The sequence below is a fragment of the Buteo buteo genome, chromosome Z, assembly GCF_964188355.1.
Source record: "Buteo buteo chromosome Z, bButBut1.hap1.1, whole genome shotgun sequence".
Taxonomy (NCBI): Eukaryota; Metazoa; Chordata; class Aves; order Accipitriformes; family Accipitridae; genus Buteo; species Buteo buteo.
This window is the reverse complement of record NC_134204.1, coordinates 29,565,053-29,577,756: the sequence shown is the minus strand read 5'-3', so window position 1 is coordinate 29,577,756 and position 12,704 is coordinate 29,565,053. Positions and strand designations below refer to the sequence as shown.

At 43.3% G+C, this 12,704-nt stretch overlaps 1 protein-coding gene across 1 annotated transcript in view; it reads right to left on the bottom strand.

Moving 5' to 3' along the window:
• Positions 1-3,251, bottom strand: part of KANK1 (KN motif and ankyrin repeat domains 1) — a 96,474-nt gene extending 93,223 nt beyond the window's left edge. The window contains exon 1 of the mRNA XM_075019651.1: positions 3,222-3,251. The gene's annotated coding sequence lies outside the window, so the exon portion shown is untranslated. The remainder of the gene's footprint in view (positions 1-3,221) is intronic.
• Between the last annotated feature and the right edge of the window lie 9,453 nt (positions 3,252-12,704).

Genomic DNA, 12,704 nt, shown 5'->3' with positions numbered 1-12,704 from the left:
CCACCCTTTGGTGAAGCTACTTCACCCCTGTGAAAGCAGAATCTGTCTGCTTTGTCCTACAGGCAGAAACTACCCCAGATGAAGCTGAAGATTTAGCTAAGGAAGGCAACTGCTGGGTATTTGTATTTTAACCTGTCAGAAGTGCAAGGTTTTCTTCAGAGGGTTGGTTGGGGTTCTTTTTCCATTTAATAGGTTGAGTTTCTGCTATGAAAAGTGAAATTGCTGTTTTGAAGTCTGATGAGATTGCAGTAAAACCCTTGGCTAAATCAAGGCCACAGGACACAGCTTTGAGAAACCCCAGACAATCCCACTGAAGCAAACTTGGCTTTAGAAGTGGAAATTAATTTTAATAAGTCCATTGCTCATCTCACATTGTGAAAGTCTGTGATCCAATTAGAAGCGCATTGCTTTAATGATCTGCACAGGGATCATATTCAGTGAAGTTCAGAGACACACAAAACGCTCTCGGGCTTTCTCCATGGAGTGTGTCACTCCAGTGGGATGCTGGCTTTGTAACTCACAGGCAAAAAGCACTGAGGTGGTCACATCAGTATTTCAAAGTAGCAGTTATCTGTACAAATGCAAAATGGGATGCCTTGAGCACAACAAAGTGTTATTGTGTTACATGCAGTCATGGGCACACATGATCTTCAAACACTGTTTTTTATGAAGAGAAATTGAGCTTACTTTTCCAAATACTTGCTAAATTAGTAGTCCCATTGTGCTGAGGTTTAATTTGTAGTACCTCTCTACCGCACTGGCTATTGCCATTAATGCCTGTACTTTCCTTTCCTCTGTAACACCGAGTTACAGCCCAGCACTACTCACATGTACAGTGGGATAGCTTGCTATGCCACTTGGTGTAAGGATACGCAAAGAAGATATGTACATATATAACATGAGGTGTACTTAAATTCAGAGCATCCAAGAAGCCCATCTCTTCATCCTGCTCCTCTCTGTAGCCACAGCCTTGTGACAAGAGCTGACACAGGACCTGCCTTTACTGTCCATTTCTTAGCAACTGTACATGGTGGTCCTGTGCTTTCTGAGAAGCCACCAGGCAGCCCACAATCATCACTACTTTGGCTCCCCAAAAGCTGATACAAGCCTGCTCTGGGTTCTCCAGCCTTTCTGCAGTCACACTCTTCCCCTCTGTCTGCACGTGTTTCCTCACAGCCTCCTCTCCTCTCCTCCCACCCTGCACCTTGCACAGCCACCCGTGCGCCCCACCGGTGCACTCCACATCCAGGCTGTGACTACACTAGTTTAGTGACACTTGCTACAGTGCACCAGGCAGCCAGGTCTGGGGACCTGCAAGGGCACCCTGAGAGTCCCTCTACGCATATATCCGCATTTTCCTCGCTTAGAAGCCCATGCTTGGCTAAGGGTGCACACTTCTACAGCCAGGACATGGCTGTGGCACCCAGCCACACAGGAACTGGGACAAGCTTAGTCACAGTGATAATAAGTTTCCTTATTTAGCCTTTTCTAAGCACTTCTCCCTGCCAGCTACAGCCTTGCCTCGGGGACCAGAAGCAGTTGCAGCTGCTTTCCCCCAGTTCTTGTACAAAGCACATCTTTGCCACCAGAAAAGGCAAAATTCGCCTATAGATGCTCTTCCTGGTGAAAAGAGGGAGCTCCAGAAGAGCGAAAGCCCTGGCATGCTGAAGTGCAGAACAGCATCCTGCAAGGAGGTACAGGCACTGCTCTATGAGCAAGAGCCCAGGGCTTATTTGTAACGTGCTGGCATGAGGTCTGCAGTGGAAGTGCAGGCAGGCTTCCCGCTCACGGCAGCTTGCCACAGGTGCATTGCAGCACCCTCTGCTCCCTCTCTGAACCGACTTTTGCGCAAGAGAGCCAAAGGGAGAGTCAGTGAATCTGGGTGGATGCACGTACACACATGCACACACCCCTTCTAGATGGCAAGTTCAGAGAGAAATGAAGACAGGAGATCTGCTCTTCCACACTTACTGAGTTTCACAGCTTGGGAAAACCAGCTGGTACCCCTGCATCTTTGGGATCACTAGATTCAGTAGCCCTCTACCTGTCCCAACAGCTGTCAGCAATTCAAGGCCACATCCGTAAGCACAAGATTTACTCCACAGTCAACAGCCACACAAGCTATCCTCCACTGGTTGGTTTCACTCTGATTAAAGCAGTGAAAGCAGGACAAGACAAGAGTTAATCTGCACTGAGCTATCCTAAACAGTCAGAATGGCCAAGAGACTGAGTCTTTGCTCTTCAAGAGACAAGCTTAGTTTTAGGTGTGTCTTATCTCTCATCTGAACCTGCAGTACATTGCAGTGCACATAACAAGGAGGGCGGTGACAGTCACCAAAAGTAAATAAAAATAGGAGTCAGCTGCCACTTCAAACAGCAGCTGTCAAACCGGAGGGAATCCAGGAGTCAGTAACAAAGAGAGCCTTTACACTGGGATTACCCATCTGGATTTCTTTTATTACAGATTTAATTCAGGCCTTCCCTTTGGTGTTGCTCTTAACCCGATTTGTATCTTTGCACAGCAACACTTTCATATAGCCCTGTCCCGCTGGGGTGCTTAGACCCCGTCCCTGGTCACTGAAATGACTCTCTAGTGAGAGAAGACCATGCTGTGCACTGGGCATTGCACAGATATACTCTCCATTGCTCTAGTCTGTGGCTGGTCTACTGTGCTGCTGAGAAAAAGCAGCAGTAGCAGCACTACAGTGCAGTGGACAACCTAGCTATGAATCCAGAAGATGAGTACAAAATATGGGTAATTAATTAATGAAAATTATGGCAGCAGCAGCTCTAGTCAAAGCAGAATGGTCACTTTTCCAGCTACAGTTGCAGTTAGCTTCTTGCCCATATTTTTTCCTGGTGAAGAATTTGTCTCAGCCTGACATCCCATAGGGACTGAAGACTAAATATTTTTATTACTAAAGCATTATTAATACATCGATAAAGGACTAAGGCATTCTAATGGAAAGGTATACAAGCACTTAAGAGTGTAGAATTGGTGATTTAGGAAAATAAACCAAGTCCTTTCTTCATTGCATCAGTTTTTACCTTACTGAAGTCAGTGAACTTAGTCATAACTATCAAATACTGACAGTCAGGTCCAGCCTGAGACTTCATGTTGGTATGGTTTATTACAGAGCAAGAGGTGGGGCTGGGACAGTCTGTGGGACCATGTCTATCATCTTCCCTTTGCTGCCTGCAAAAAAGAAGTCACTTCTTACCTTAAAACATTGTAACAGATGTGCCAGTCCTCTCTTTCCTTTAGGCCTTTTTAAACATCAGAAATAATGCAGAGGCTTCAGCTAGTTCAATGCTTCAGCATTTGACAGCACATTCAGGAACCTGAGAGTCATCCTACAAGAAGAGAAATTACATGTCGGGCAATATATCACATGCTTAAAACGGCTGATGCCTGGTAAAGCCATAGTGCTAAACAATAACGAAATTACCAATCAGAAATATGAAAGGCTAAGTCATTTTTTGCTTCCATCGTGAAATGCACAAGCAATAGTTTGGTTACAGCACCCTGGAAAGGAAGCATGCCCCTTGCAATAGGTATGTCACCCTGCACTGCCTTCCCAATTTAAATCGCCTTTGTTCCAACAACAGTCCGTATGAGTGCACAGAAACAAAGCTCCAGGCATATCAGGATACACTAGCCATACCAGTTACTGAAACACAACAGTAAGTGTTTAAGCAAAGGTAATCAGGTACTAGTTTGAACTGGGAAATGCAGTAAAAGCCCATGAGAGCTAAGTAGTAGCACTACATAAGCCAGGATGTTGGTGTACATTAAAGACCCATAGAAGTATTTTATAGACTGTAAGTAAAAGGAGAGACATCTACAGACTTTGTCTCAACTCTGTCAACAGGCTTTTTTAAAAATTCTCATCTTGCAAGTGTTCACACATACTCTTAACCCTTACCGAGTAAAGGCGTACCAACTGTGGCTAAGTTCATGCCTGCACCACTATAGCACATAAGGCAGGCCTTTTCCACCACAGCAATTCAGCTAAGATGTTCTGTCACCAAGGTTTAGACACTTATTTTTCAGTTCCAACTCACTTGGCATGTTTAATCCCCCAAACAAGCAAACTTCCCCAAAACACAGGCACAAACATATAGAGACATCGCTCCTTGCACCAAGACATCCTGCCTCACAGCCACTCACAGGTACAGTCCAAGTCAGCTGCACCCTGAGGTTGTGCTGATGTTGAATAACGACATTGCTAGGACATTTCACAGCTATGCAGGGATGGGACCGCAGAACAATTTATCTGTTTCTAGCATGATTACTTAAGAGACTTCTGAAGATTATTTTCAGGGAAAAAACCACTTCTACCATCCATGTTTTAACTAAGTACTTCCCTAAAGCTTTGGTATGAAAACACAGTGATTGTTGTCCCAGTTTGTAAAACTACAGACTTATGGACTGAATGGAATACAATGGAATCATACCAGGTAAGAATTAAAGAGTTTTTATTATGAATTAATAAACTGGCACTGAAAGCATGTCACAGACCAGTGTCCCTACATATATATACCATCTAATCCTACACTGTTTACAAATCCCTAAAACAGCCTCTTAAGGGTTAATTGTCTTAGTAAACTAAAATAACATGTAGCATTTGAAAGTGAACTAAAGGGTCTGTCTGTGGGAGAAGGGGAAGGGGGATTAAGTGGGAGACCTTACACTTTGGAAACATAAACCATAAACGTAACATCTGTTACAAAACCAGAAATCCAAAAAATCCAAGCTTATGTGAGCTTTAAAATAGTATTCAGTGCTCTTAAGTTACCCCAAGGAAATGGGAGTCAATTTCTTCCTTCCTCTGTCTAACACTTCCCCAATACATTTAGTTATACTTTCAGCTATTTATATAAAATATGAACTTGTTTACACTGCATGTTAGCTATTCATGATACCCCAAAAATGCTTTTCTTACATTTCAATGGGAGTGCATTCCAAGATGATTACAAGTATCTCCAGTTATATAATATTAAAAATTGTAAAGCATTAGGAAACTTAAGATAATAGAAAGCAAATTACATCCTTGGAGCTATATATTCAAAGATAACAGGAAGTACCACAATCATTGTACTTCTGTATAAACTCCTGCTCTCCACTTCTGTATAAAGTGTTACAGCGGTTTCCTATGAAAATTCTGAATATTTCAAGACTTCAGCCTTTATCTTCAAGTTGTTCAGTCAATAGTTACACATCCTGGACCACTGTTCAAGGACACAGGAAAACTGACTTTCAAACTTCTGCTACCACACCCAGCATGCCATGTCCCCATGACATGTTGTCAAGATCGTTCAGGTATTTCTCATAGGTTAATTTTGCTCCAACAGATTTCACCTTTGCACATTGTCTCACAGCTAGCATAAACTTTATGCCAGGTACTCTGTGCAATTCAGCTGAAGGGAGTGTTTATGTCCACACGTGATCCAGATCAGTTTGAAAGCACAGTAACTGCAACACCAAAGGCCAGGACTAGGACATGGCTTTAGCTCCAAGATGAACTAGTGACAACTTCGCAGGAGTTGCTCCTCTGAGAAAGAGGACTGAACAAAAGTCAGAAATCCTTCGGGAGCTAAGATTTATCACATACCTTATCATTTTCCACACCAGATGGAAAGAATGCTTAAGTTTTGCTTTTTACCCTTTGGGGTAAAAATCACAGCATACATGCATACACAATCATCTGACTCCTACACATCCAAGCCCAACCAAAACAAAAAACATTACGCTGCACACCCACTTTTTCCCTTAAGGAGAGAATTAACCACACCTAACAGGTATTGACAAAAACACCAAACATTAGAAAACATTCTGATACAATGGGGATTTAAAAAAAATGTATGTAGTACTGTAAGCAAAATTTGAATCTGTATAAAATGGATTTATGTATCTCATATCAAAAAGTAATTGTTCTTCTAAACTACCTCGCAAATGGCAATCCAAATTCATTCTTAGGCAGAAAACGACTCAGTGATTAGCACAGAGTTCTAAGCAGAAGCAAAGAAAAGCAGAAATGAAAACAAACATTGTAAAACAGTTAAGCAGAGGTGTAACATATACAAAGGGAACACATTTGCTGATAAAGCTGTCATTTTTACAGTCAGCTTTAACCTTGAAAACATTTTACATTTAAACAAAGCTTGCTATGCAACAGGTATTTCTTAAATTCCCAAAGACATGGTTTTACCAATTTTTCACAGAAAGTCTATGTACTTCACAGAATACTCTAGCTTGACAAGTTCTCCACAGGCAGGTAACACACATATTTCATCTTGTCCCCTTTTCCATTTTAATATTGTTCAACACCTCCTCCCACACACTCCTCCAACACATGCACCTCCCTCCAGCAGACAGCAGACAGATTCACTTATCTAAAGAGGAATTTATGCTGGTCTGAAAAAACACCAGGCCCCTCAAATGCAATGACGTGCCTGGATAACTTATTGAGATATGCCTCAGATGTGTCAAACACTTCAAAGTCAGTTAAAGATGCATTGCATAGCATCAGAAAGGTAGTTACATTCTTGCTGGGAAGTAGAAATTATTTTTAAATAAATTTGAATTTGAAGGTAACAATTCCAGTGGTAAAGACACTATTTCCTAGTGGATACGTTCTAGATTTTTTGGACAGAAAGCCTTTAAGTAGTCAAAAGCAACATTCAATCTTGGTACACCTCACTACCATAAGTTCCCATAATTGCTAAAGGAAATAACTAAGGCTATGTCTGCATGGTACAAAGCACCATGCTAATTAACCCTGCAGAGACACTAATTAATCTGGGCAGGGCGCCACGGTAACATGACTACTCTGCTCCTGGGGAATCTCCCCATGCCGATGTATTGAAGTATCCTGCCATTCAATCACACCCCCCCACCCCCCAAGCGGTCTCTTTCACATGAAAAAAGTCTTACACCAAAAATGAACCCCCCACCATGGAGGGGTGCTTCCTCTCAGAAGTTGTCATACTGCTCTTTTTTATTTAAGCCTGTGACCTACAGCAGACAATACCGAGCTGTACGTTGCACTAATTCTTAACAAACAGTAAAATAACCGCTCAGTATTACTAAGGATCCTAGGCTGCTACGAGGAGAGTGTGTCTCTACAGCCAGCCTCCTCGGCCCCAGCAGAAGGTGCAGGATAGCATCTCAGAGGAGCTATGTGTAATGATAACGATGATTGTCTGCCAATCACCTGCAGCAATTCATCCCACAATGTTTTAATTTCTCAGCTGGTCTCAAAACAGAGCAAGAGACCCTGTAGACCTAGTGTAAATGTTTGTGAGTTAGTAGGGTCTAAATAGCAGATCAGGGTGTGGTTGTTAGCACATTAAAAAAGTTAAATTGTTGCCAAAGCAACTTTCCTTCCAACCTTCTGGTGGTAAGTCCTGGGCTAAAACCAGAACACCTTATCTGCTGTACCTGATGCCACCTCTTGGTACAGAGACCAGCTCTTCACGTACTGCAAATGGACTCTGAACTTCTTGTGACTTGTTAAAACACATGCCATAAAGAATAACATACTCAGCAGTAGCTTGAAGTGCTTGTCCCAATAGGAACTGGGTTTTGAGCTGCCAGAGAGCAAGAGGGAAGGGGAACATCTGCCATACAATACAACCTGCAGCAGAACATAGCCTCGTAGCCTGCTCAACAACACAGGATGCAAAGAGGCAGAAGGGTCATTCACTATGGCACAAACAAGCCAAAGTCAGGGAAAAGTGTTTTATTGCCAAGCAAAACAGGCAATTTCAGAGTCTGAACAGCTCCTGTCCCGTCCTCTCTCCCTCCTCCCCTCTAGTCCACATCTACAAATGAGGCATTTCCAATACAATTCTGTTCATATGGCCTCTCTCAAGAAACCCAGATCTCCTGCAAAGCACAGCTCCATAAATTTATGCATGAGTTACTGTAGCAAGGGGACTCGCATTGCTAGTAAATGGGATACACCAGCTCAGCTAGAACCTGGCAGGCAAGGCTGGCTTCTCACATTTCAGTCCATTTGCACAGGCAGAGGCCACAGCATGAGAAAGGGCAGCTTCACCTTGGTCCAGAGTTTGCATTACAGCAGTCAGAAACTGATGACTGGTTTCAACAAGTAAGCTGTTTCTTGTGGCAAAAGCACAGGGACAACTGTTAGTCTAGTATAAAGTCTGCTGCACTGAGACAGGGAGACCACATTGAATAGCAGCATCAAAACCCTCCTTGAGCCTTTCATGCTCTCAGAGTGGACAAGTACTCAAGTAAGTCTGCCAGGTCCAGCTGAGATGAATACAAATCCTACACCACTGTAAAAAGCATTAATTTATGAGAAATTAAACTGTATTTGGTAAGTAGGTGTTAAAGTAGCAGTTCTCACACTTAGACTCAAAGCACATCAGCTCATGAAAAATGGAAAGGTGTCATAAAAGACACATTTGCTGCCCAATCCCTTTCAAAAACAGTAAGACTTTCACAGCCATCTGGTGCACATGTAAGTTTGAGACTGACTAATAAAAGGCTGTCTCCTTCAAAAATTCTTTTTTTTTTTTTTTTTTTGACCCAAAGGCTGAGTGCAAATTGCATGCAGTAAAAGTGGCAATCTATGTAAACACTTCAGTCTCCAACCAACAAAAACTGGTCAAGATTGTGACAAAACAGTAAAACCCAGCAAGCCATACAAACAGATGTGCTGAATCTTAACACCTTTAGCTGTCAAGTCAGGTGAGATTGACTCATCATTCACTATACCCTCCTCAGAGGCCAGATACATGTCACACTCCCTCCCTCCAGTACCTTCCCTATAAAAACTGTGGAGTTCACCATGGGCTTTCTGAATGGAGATCTTTGCTTGGTAGGACAAACAGTGCCGTGACACAACCACCACTGCAATGGAGATCTCCAGCTGGCAGACAGCAATCTGAGCTTTAACCAGAAATGGGCAAACTTCTGAAAAGAAACAGTACAAATATCCACTCTAACAACTGAGGCTGCTGCCATAGATGAAGCTTTACTGACAGTGCTAGAGCATTCGCAGTGTTTCTTTTCTCCCATCTGCAGGGAAATCACTGCTCAGGGACTTCAGCACCTATATATGGGGACTCATGTCCAGAGAGTAGGAGGCGGTAAAGTCACTAGCACACCCAAGTTTTGTTTGTGAGGATTTTTTTCCCTTTGCCACATGGTCCCTTCTGCAGACAGATCTAATTCTTTGTTCTCTGTCTGCAAGACTAAGCTACCAAAACTCAGCCCAGATTTAAAAACATAATATATTTCCTAGGGCTCTAAAGCAGGATGGGTTTTACAAGGAGATCTTTATCTTTAGTTGAGATATTTTATGTTAGGCAAGGAATGGAGGGAGAAGGGGGTGTCACAACTGAAGCACTGGTGTGAAGTTACCTAAAAGTGGTTCAAGAAAGAAGGAAAACTGGGAAGACCCTCAGCTACAGATCATCTTCATTTAACTTTCCCCAATACGCTAGTTATATCCTGTACTACATCCCTTATCCAGTTATATCCTTTGCTTGTTCACATTACCATATCATGAAACACCTCTGACAAGCAACAACATGCATGATAAATCTGTGTTTGCTTCCTTAAGGAGAGCAGAGATTAGGAAAGGGCGTGAAGGTCATTCTTTTGTCTTGCAATGGAAAGGAACTGGGAAAGTGGAGAATGAAGCTGTAAGGGACCATAAAACACTATCTTGCTTGCCTGGTTCCTAGGTCAGATGGCCTCTCAGCTGCCTGTGGGACACAGGCACAGGGACACAGGCAGGTCCTGATGAGAGCCACCTGCTTACTCCTCTGGTCCCATCTGAGCTGGGCAAGCAGAAGAAGGGCAAGAAAGGGGCCTACCAGCTTTTTAAAGGGAGAATACACTTCACTAAGTGATCTTAACCTTCAAAATTAAGTTAAAGATATGTGGCTGATTCTCATTATCTCCAGAAACAGCAGCTCAGAAACACCAGTAACCTTGGCAGACCCAAAAAATTCTTAGTTGCTAGATTTCAAGTGAAAAAGCAAACTGCCATAAAAATTCTGCTCTGTTATGCTATTTCCCCATCCCCATAGAAAATGAAAACATTCCCCAGCTGTCAAGCATCACTACATATCTTCATGGGTGTATCACAGTTATAGCTAACAACAATGGAATAGGTAGTCGATCTGCTCTAGAACCATGCCAAGAACCTGCACCTTAGGGAATCCATATCCCTCACATATTCGTCTCCATATCTAGGCCCGGAGGTTGAAGCTCCCCTTAGTTTGGGACAGGCCATGTCCTGAGACTTCAAGTTGGCAGGAAAAGAGACAACAGGGCTCACATCCTCCTCTGGCACCAAAGCAAACCTTGGACCAGGTCACTTGGCTTTGCAGCTCGGGCTTTCCATATGCATGTTGCCTAGCTGCCCTTGGGCTTTTCAGATGGATCTTACCACCATCGCCCTGGTAATATTCCAGAGCTTATATTCCTAAGGGATGGGATTTTTGGACGGGCTATGGTAGACCAGTCGCCAAAACCCAGCATTGTTTGGGAATGACCCTCACACCCACCACACAATCCCGTAATAGCTCTGAGAAATTTCCAATACTGAACCAAAATGAGAATAAGCCTCTGTCATATTTTCAGCCTAAAGCTTTGAAAACGCAATGAATTGATGACCCAAGCTGCACAGTGCAGCAGGGTGGTATGCTCCTCACTACAGCAGGCTACAAAGAGAGGGATACTCCAAAGTGTAAACATAGTCACATACCACTGAGGGCCACTGTCATGGCAATGGTGTTTCCTTTGTGCAAAAGGAAAAAAAAGAAATATGACAGTTGTCTCATCAGATAGTCTGAATCAATGATTTAAACAAGAAAAGCTAAAAATAAAGTCATTCTGAGTTTAACTCCTGTGAAGCAAACTAATCCAGAACAACCACTGTGTGTCCTCACACCTTCAAGAGCACCATGTTCTAGACATGGTGATTCATTTTGGATGAGGGGTGGTAGACAAAACCAAGCATTTCCAGGGATTCAGTGACAAGGAAAATTAAGCAAATAAGCACATGGCCTCCAATGGAAAGGGCAGATTATTCTCCAGAGTCCCACCACTAGGTCTTAAGAGAACTGCTTTCCCCAATTCCATTTCAAGCCCTACCACCCTAAGACATTTGTCTGTGTCCCTCAGAAACAAAGCAGGAGAATAGCTGGTGTCCTAGAATAAGCAAGAAAGACTAACGAGGGGAGGACAAGTGTGAGGCATGTGGTGCTGGTCAGGGTGTTCTTCTCTGTTGAAATTGTTATCATGGCTATGGCTAGTATATTCAGCAATGGCACTGACTAGAAACTCCACAAAAGAAGGCATAAACAAACAACAATACTCCTGTTCGTTCTGCCAAAAAGCAGGGAGACTGTCATTACAATAATAGCACTCTGTCTCCCTCTCTCCATACTGGGGGGTGGGGGTTGTGGAATATATATACACTAAACACTACATTTTCAGGCTCAAGCTCATGGACATTAAGGTTGTAATCTAACAACCTAATCTCTCAAACTCGACTAGGGGAAAACACACATGTGAACTGTGTGATTTTCAACGTTTCCCTCAAACAGCCAAAAGAGTAATATAAAATTGCAAAAAACCCCTCTACCCGCACAGTCCATAAAACATGAAGGTCACAGAGCAAAGTGACCTCGACCGATTCTGTCTGAAAAGTCGCAGGCTCTCCTTTGCAAGCACAGCCAGCAGAAGGGAGGGTAGGGGGGGAGGGAGAGGACAGAGTGGAAAAGCAGATGAAAACGCCAGCACAAGCTTTGCAATGCTGCTTTATCATGTCAGTGCGAAGGCTCAGCGTGCTTGCGGGTGCTCAGGGTCACTGCAGATGAAAAATCGCCAACTTAATCGTCGTCCTGCCATGGCTCCTGCCTACCAGACTTTGACTTGTGTGGGACTATCTGGGCTGTTGCAGCAGTTTGCTCACCAAAAAGAGATACGGACCGAGGGATTTCACACGCACGTACACACACACACCCCCCCACACCCCTCCCAATACTTCCTCGACATTAAGTACTGCCATTCAAAAACAAATCACCACTTCAAGCGACAAGCACTCTCCCATTTAGATATATTTTAAATAGTCCATTAGATTGTAACACCTAAACCTACTCAGTGACACAAACCAGATCAGATTTCACTATTTCATGAAAAAGTAAAAAAAGACTAAACTTACAGGGCTGTTAGTCCACCGTTTCTCTCTAGCACACCGTACATCATTGAACTGCAATGCCTGAAACAGTAACTTGACCTCTCTGGGAAGGTGGGCGGTATTATACAAGCTGAAACATTAGAAACATGCATAATTACGCTGGGTATTTGCCACACATTCTTTCATCCGTGAACCAATATGAATGGAAAAGTCACACTGACACTCCAGGCTTAGATTATGTGCAAACCATTAATTAAGAAGATTTTTCATGAGGCCCCGAGAGAACAAAACTCTTCAGGGCAGGAGAAATTTACTTTGGACCTAAGCTGTGGATACGTTACAAAGACACAACAGTGCTGCCAGCTCAAAGCCAAGACAACAGTGAGCTACAGCAGGAGTTTTCAGCTTTCTTCCCCACCACTGACAACGTAGTGTCACTTTGTTCTCCTCTGACCCCACGCACCCACTGCACCCGTTCATGCACCACTTCTGAGGATGTCTGCCAGGGCACCAGCC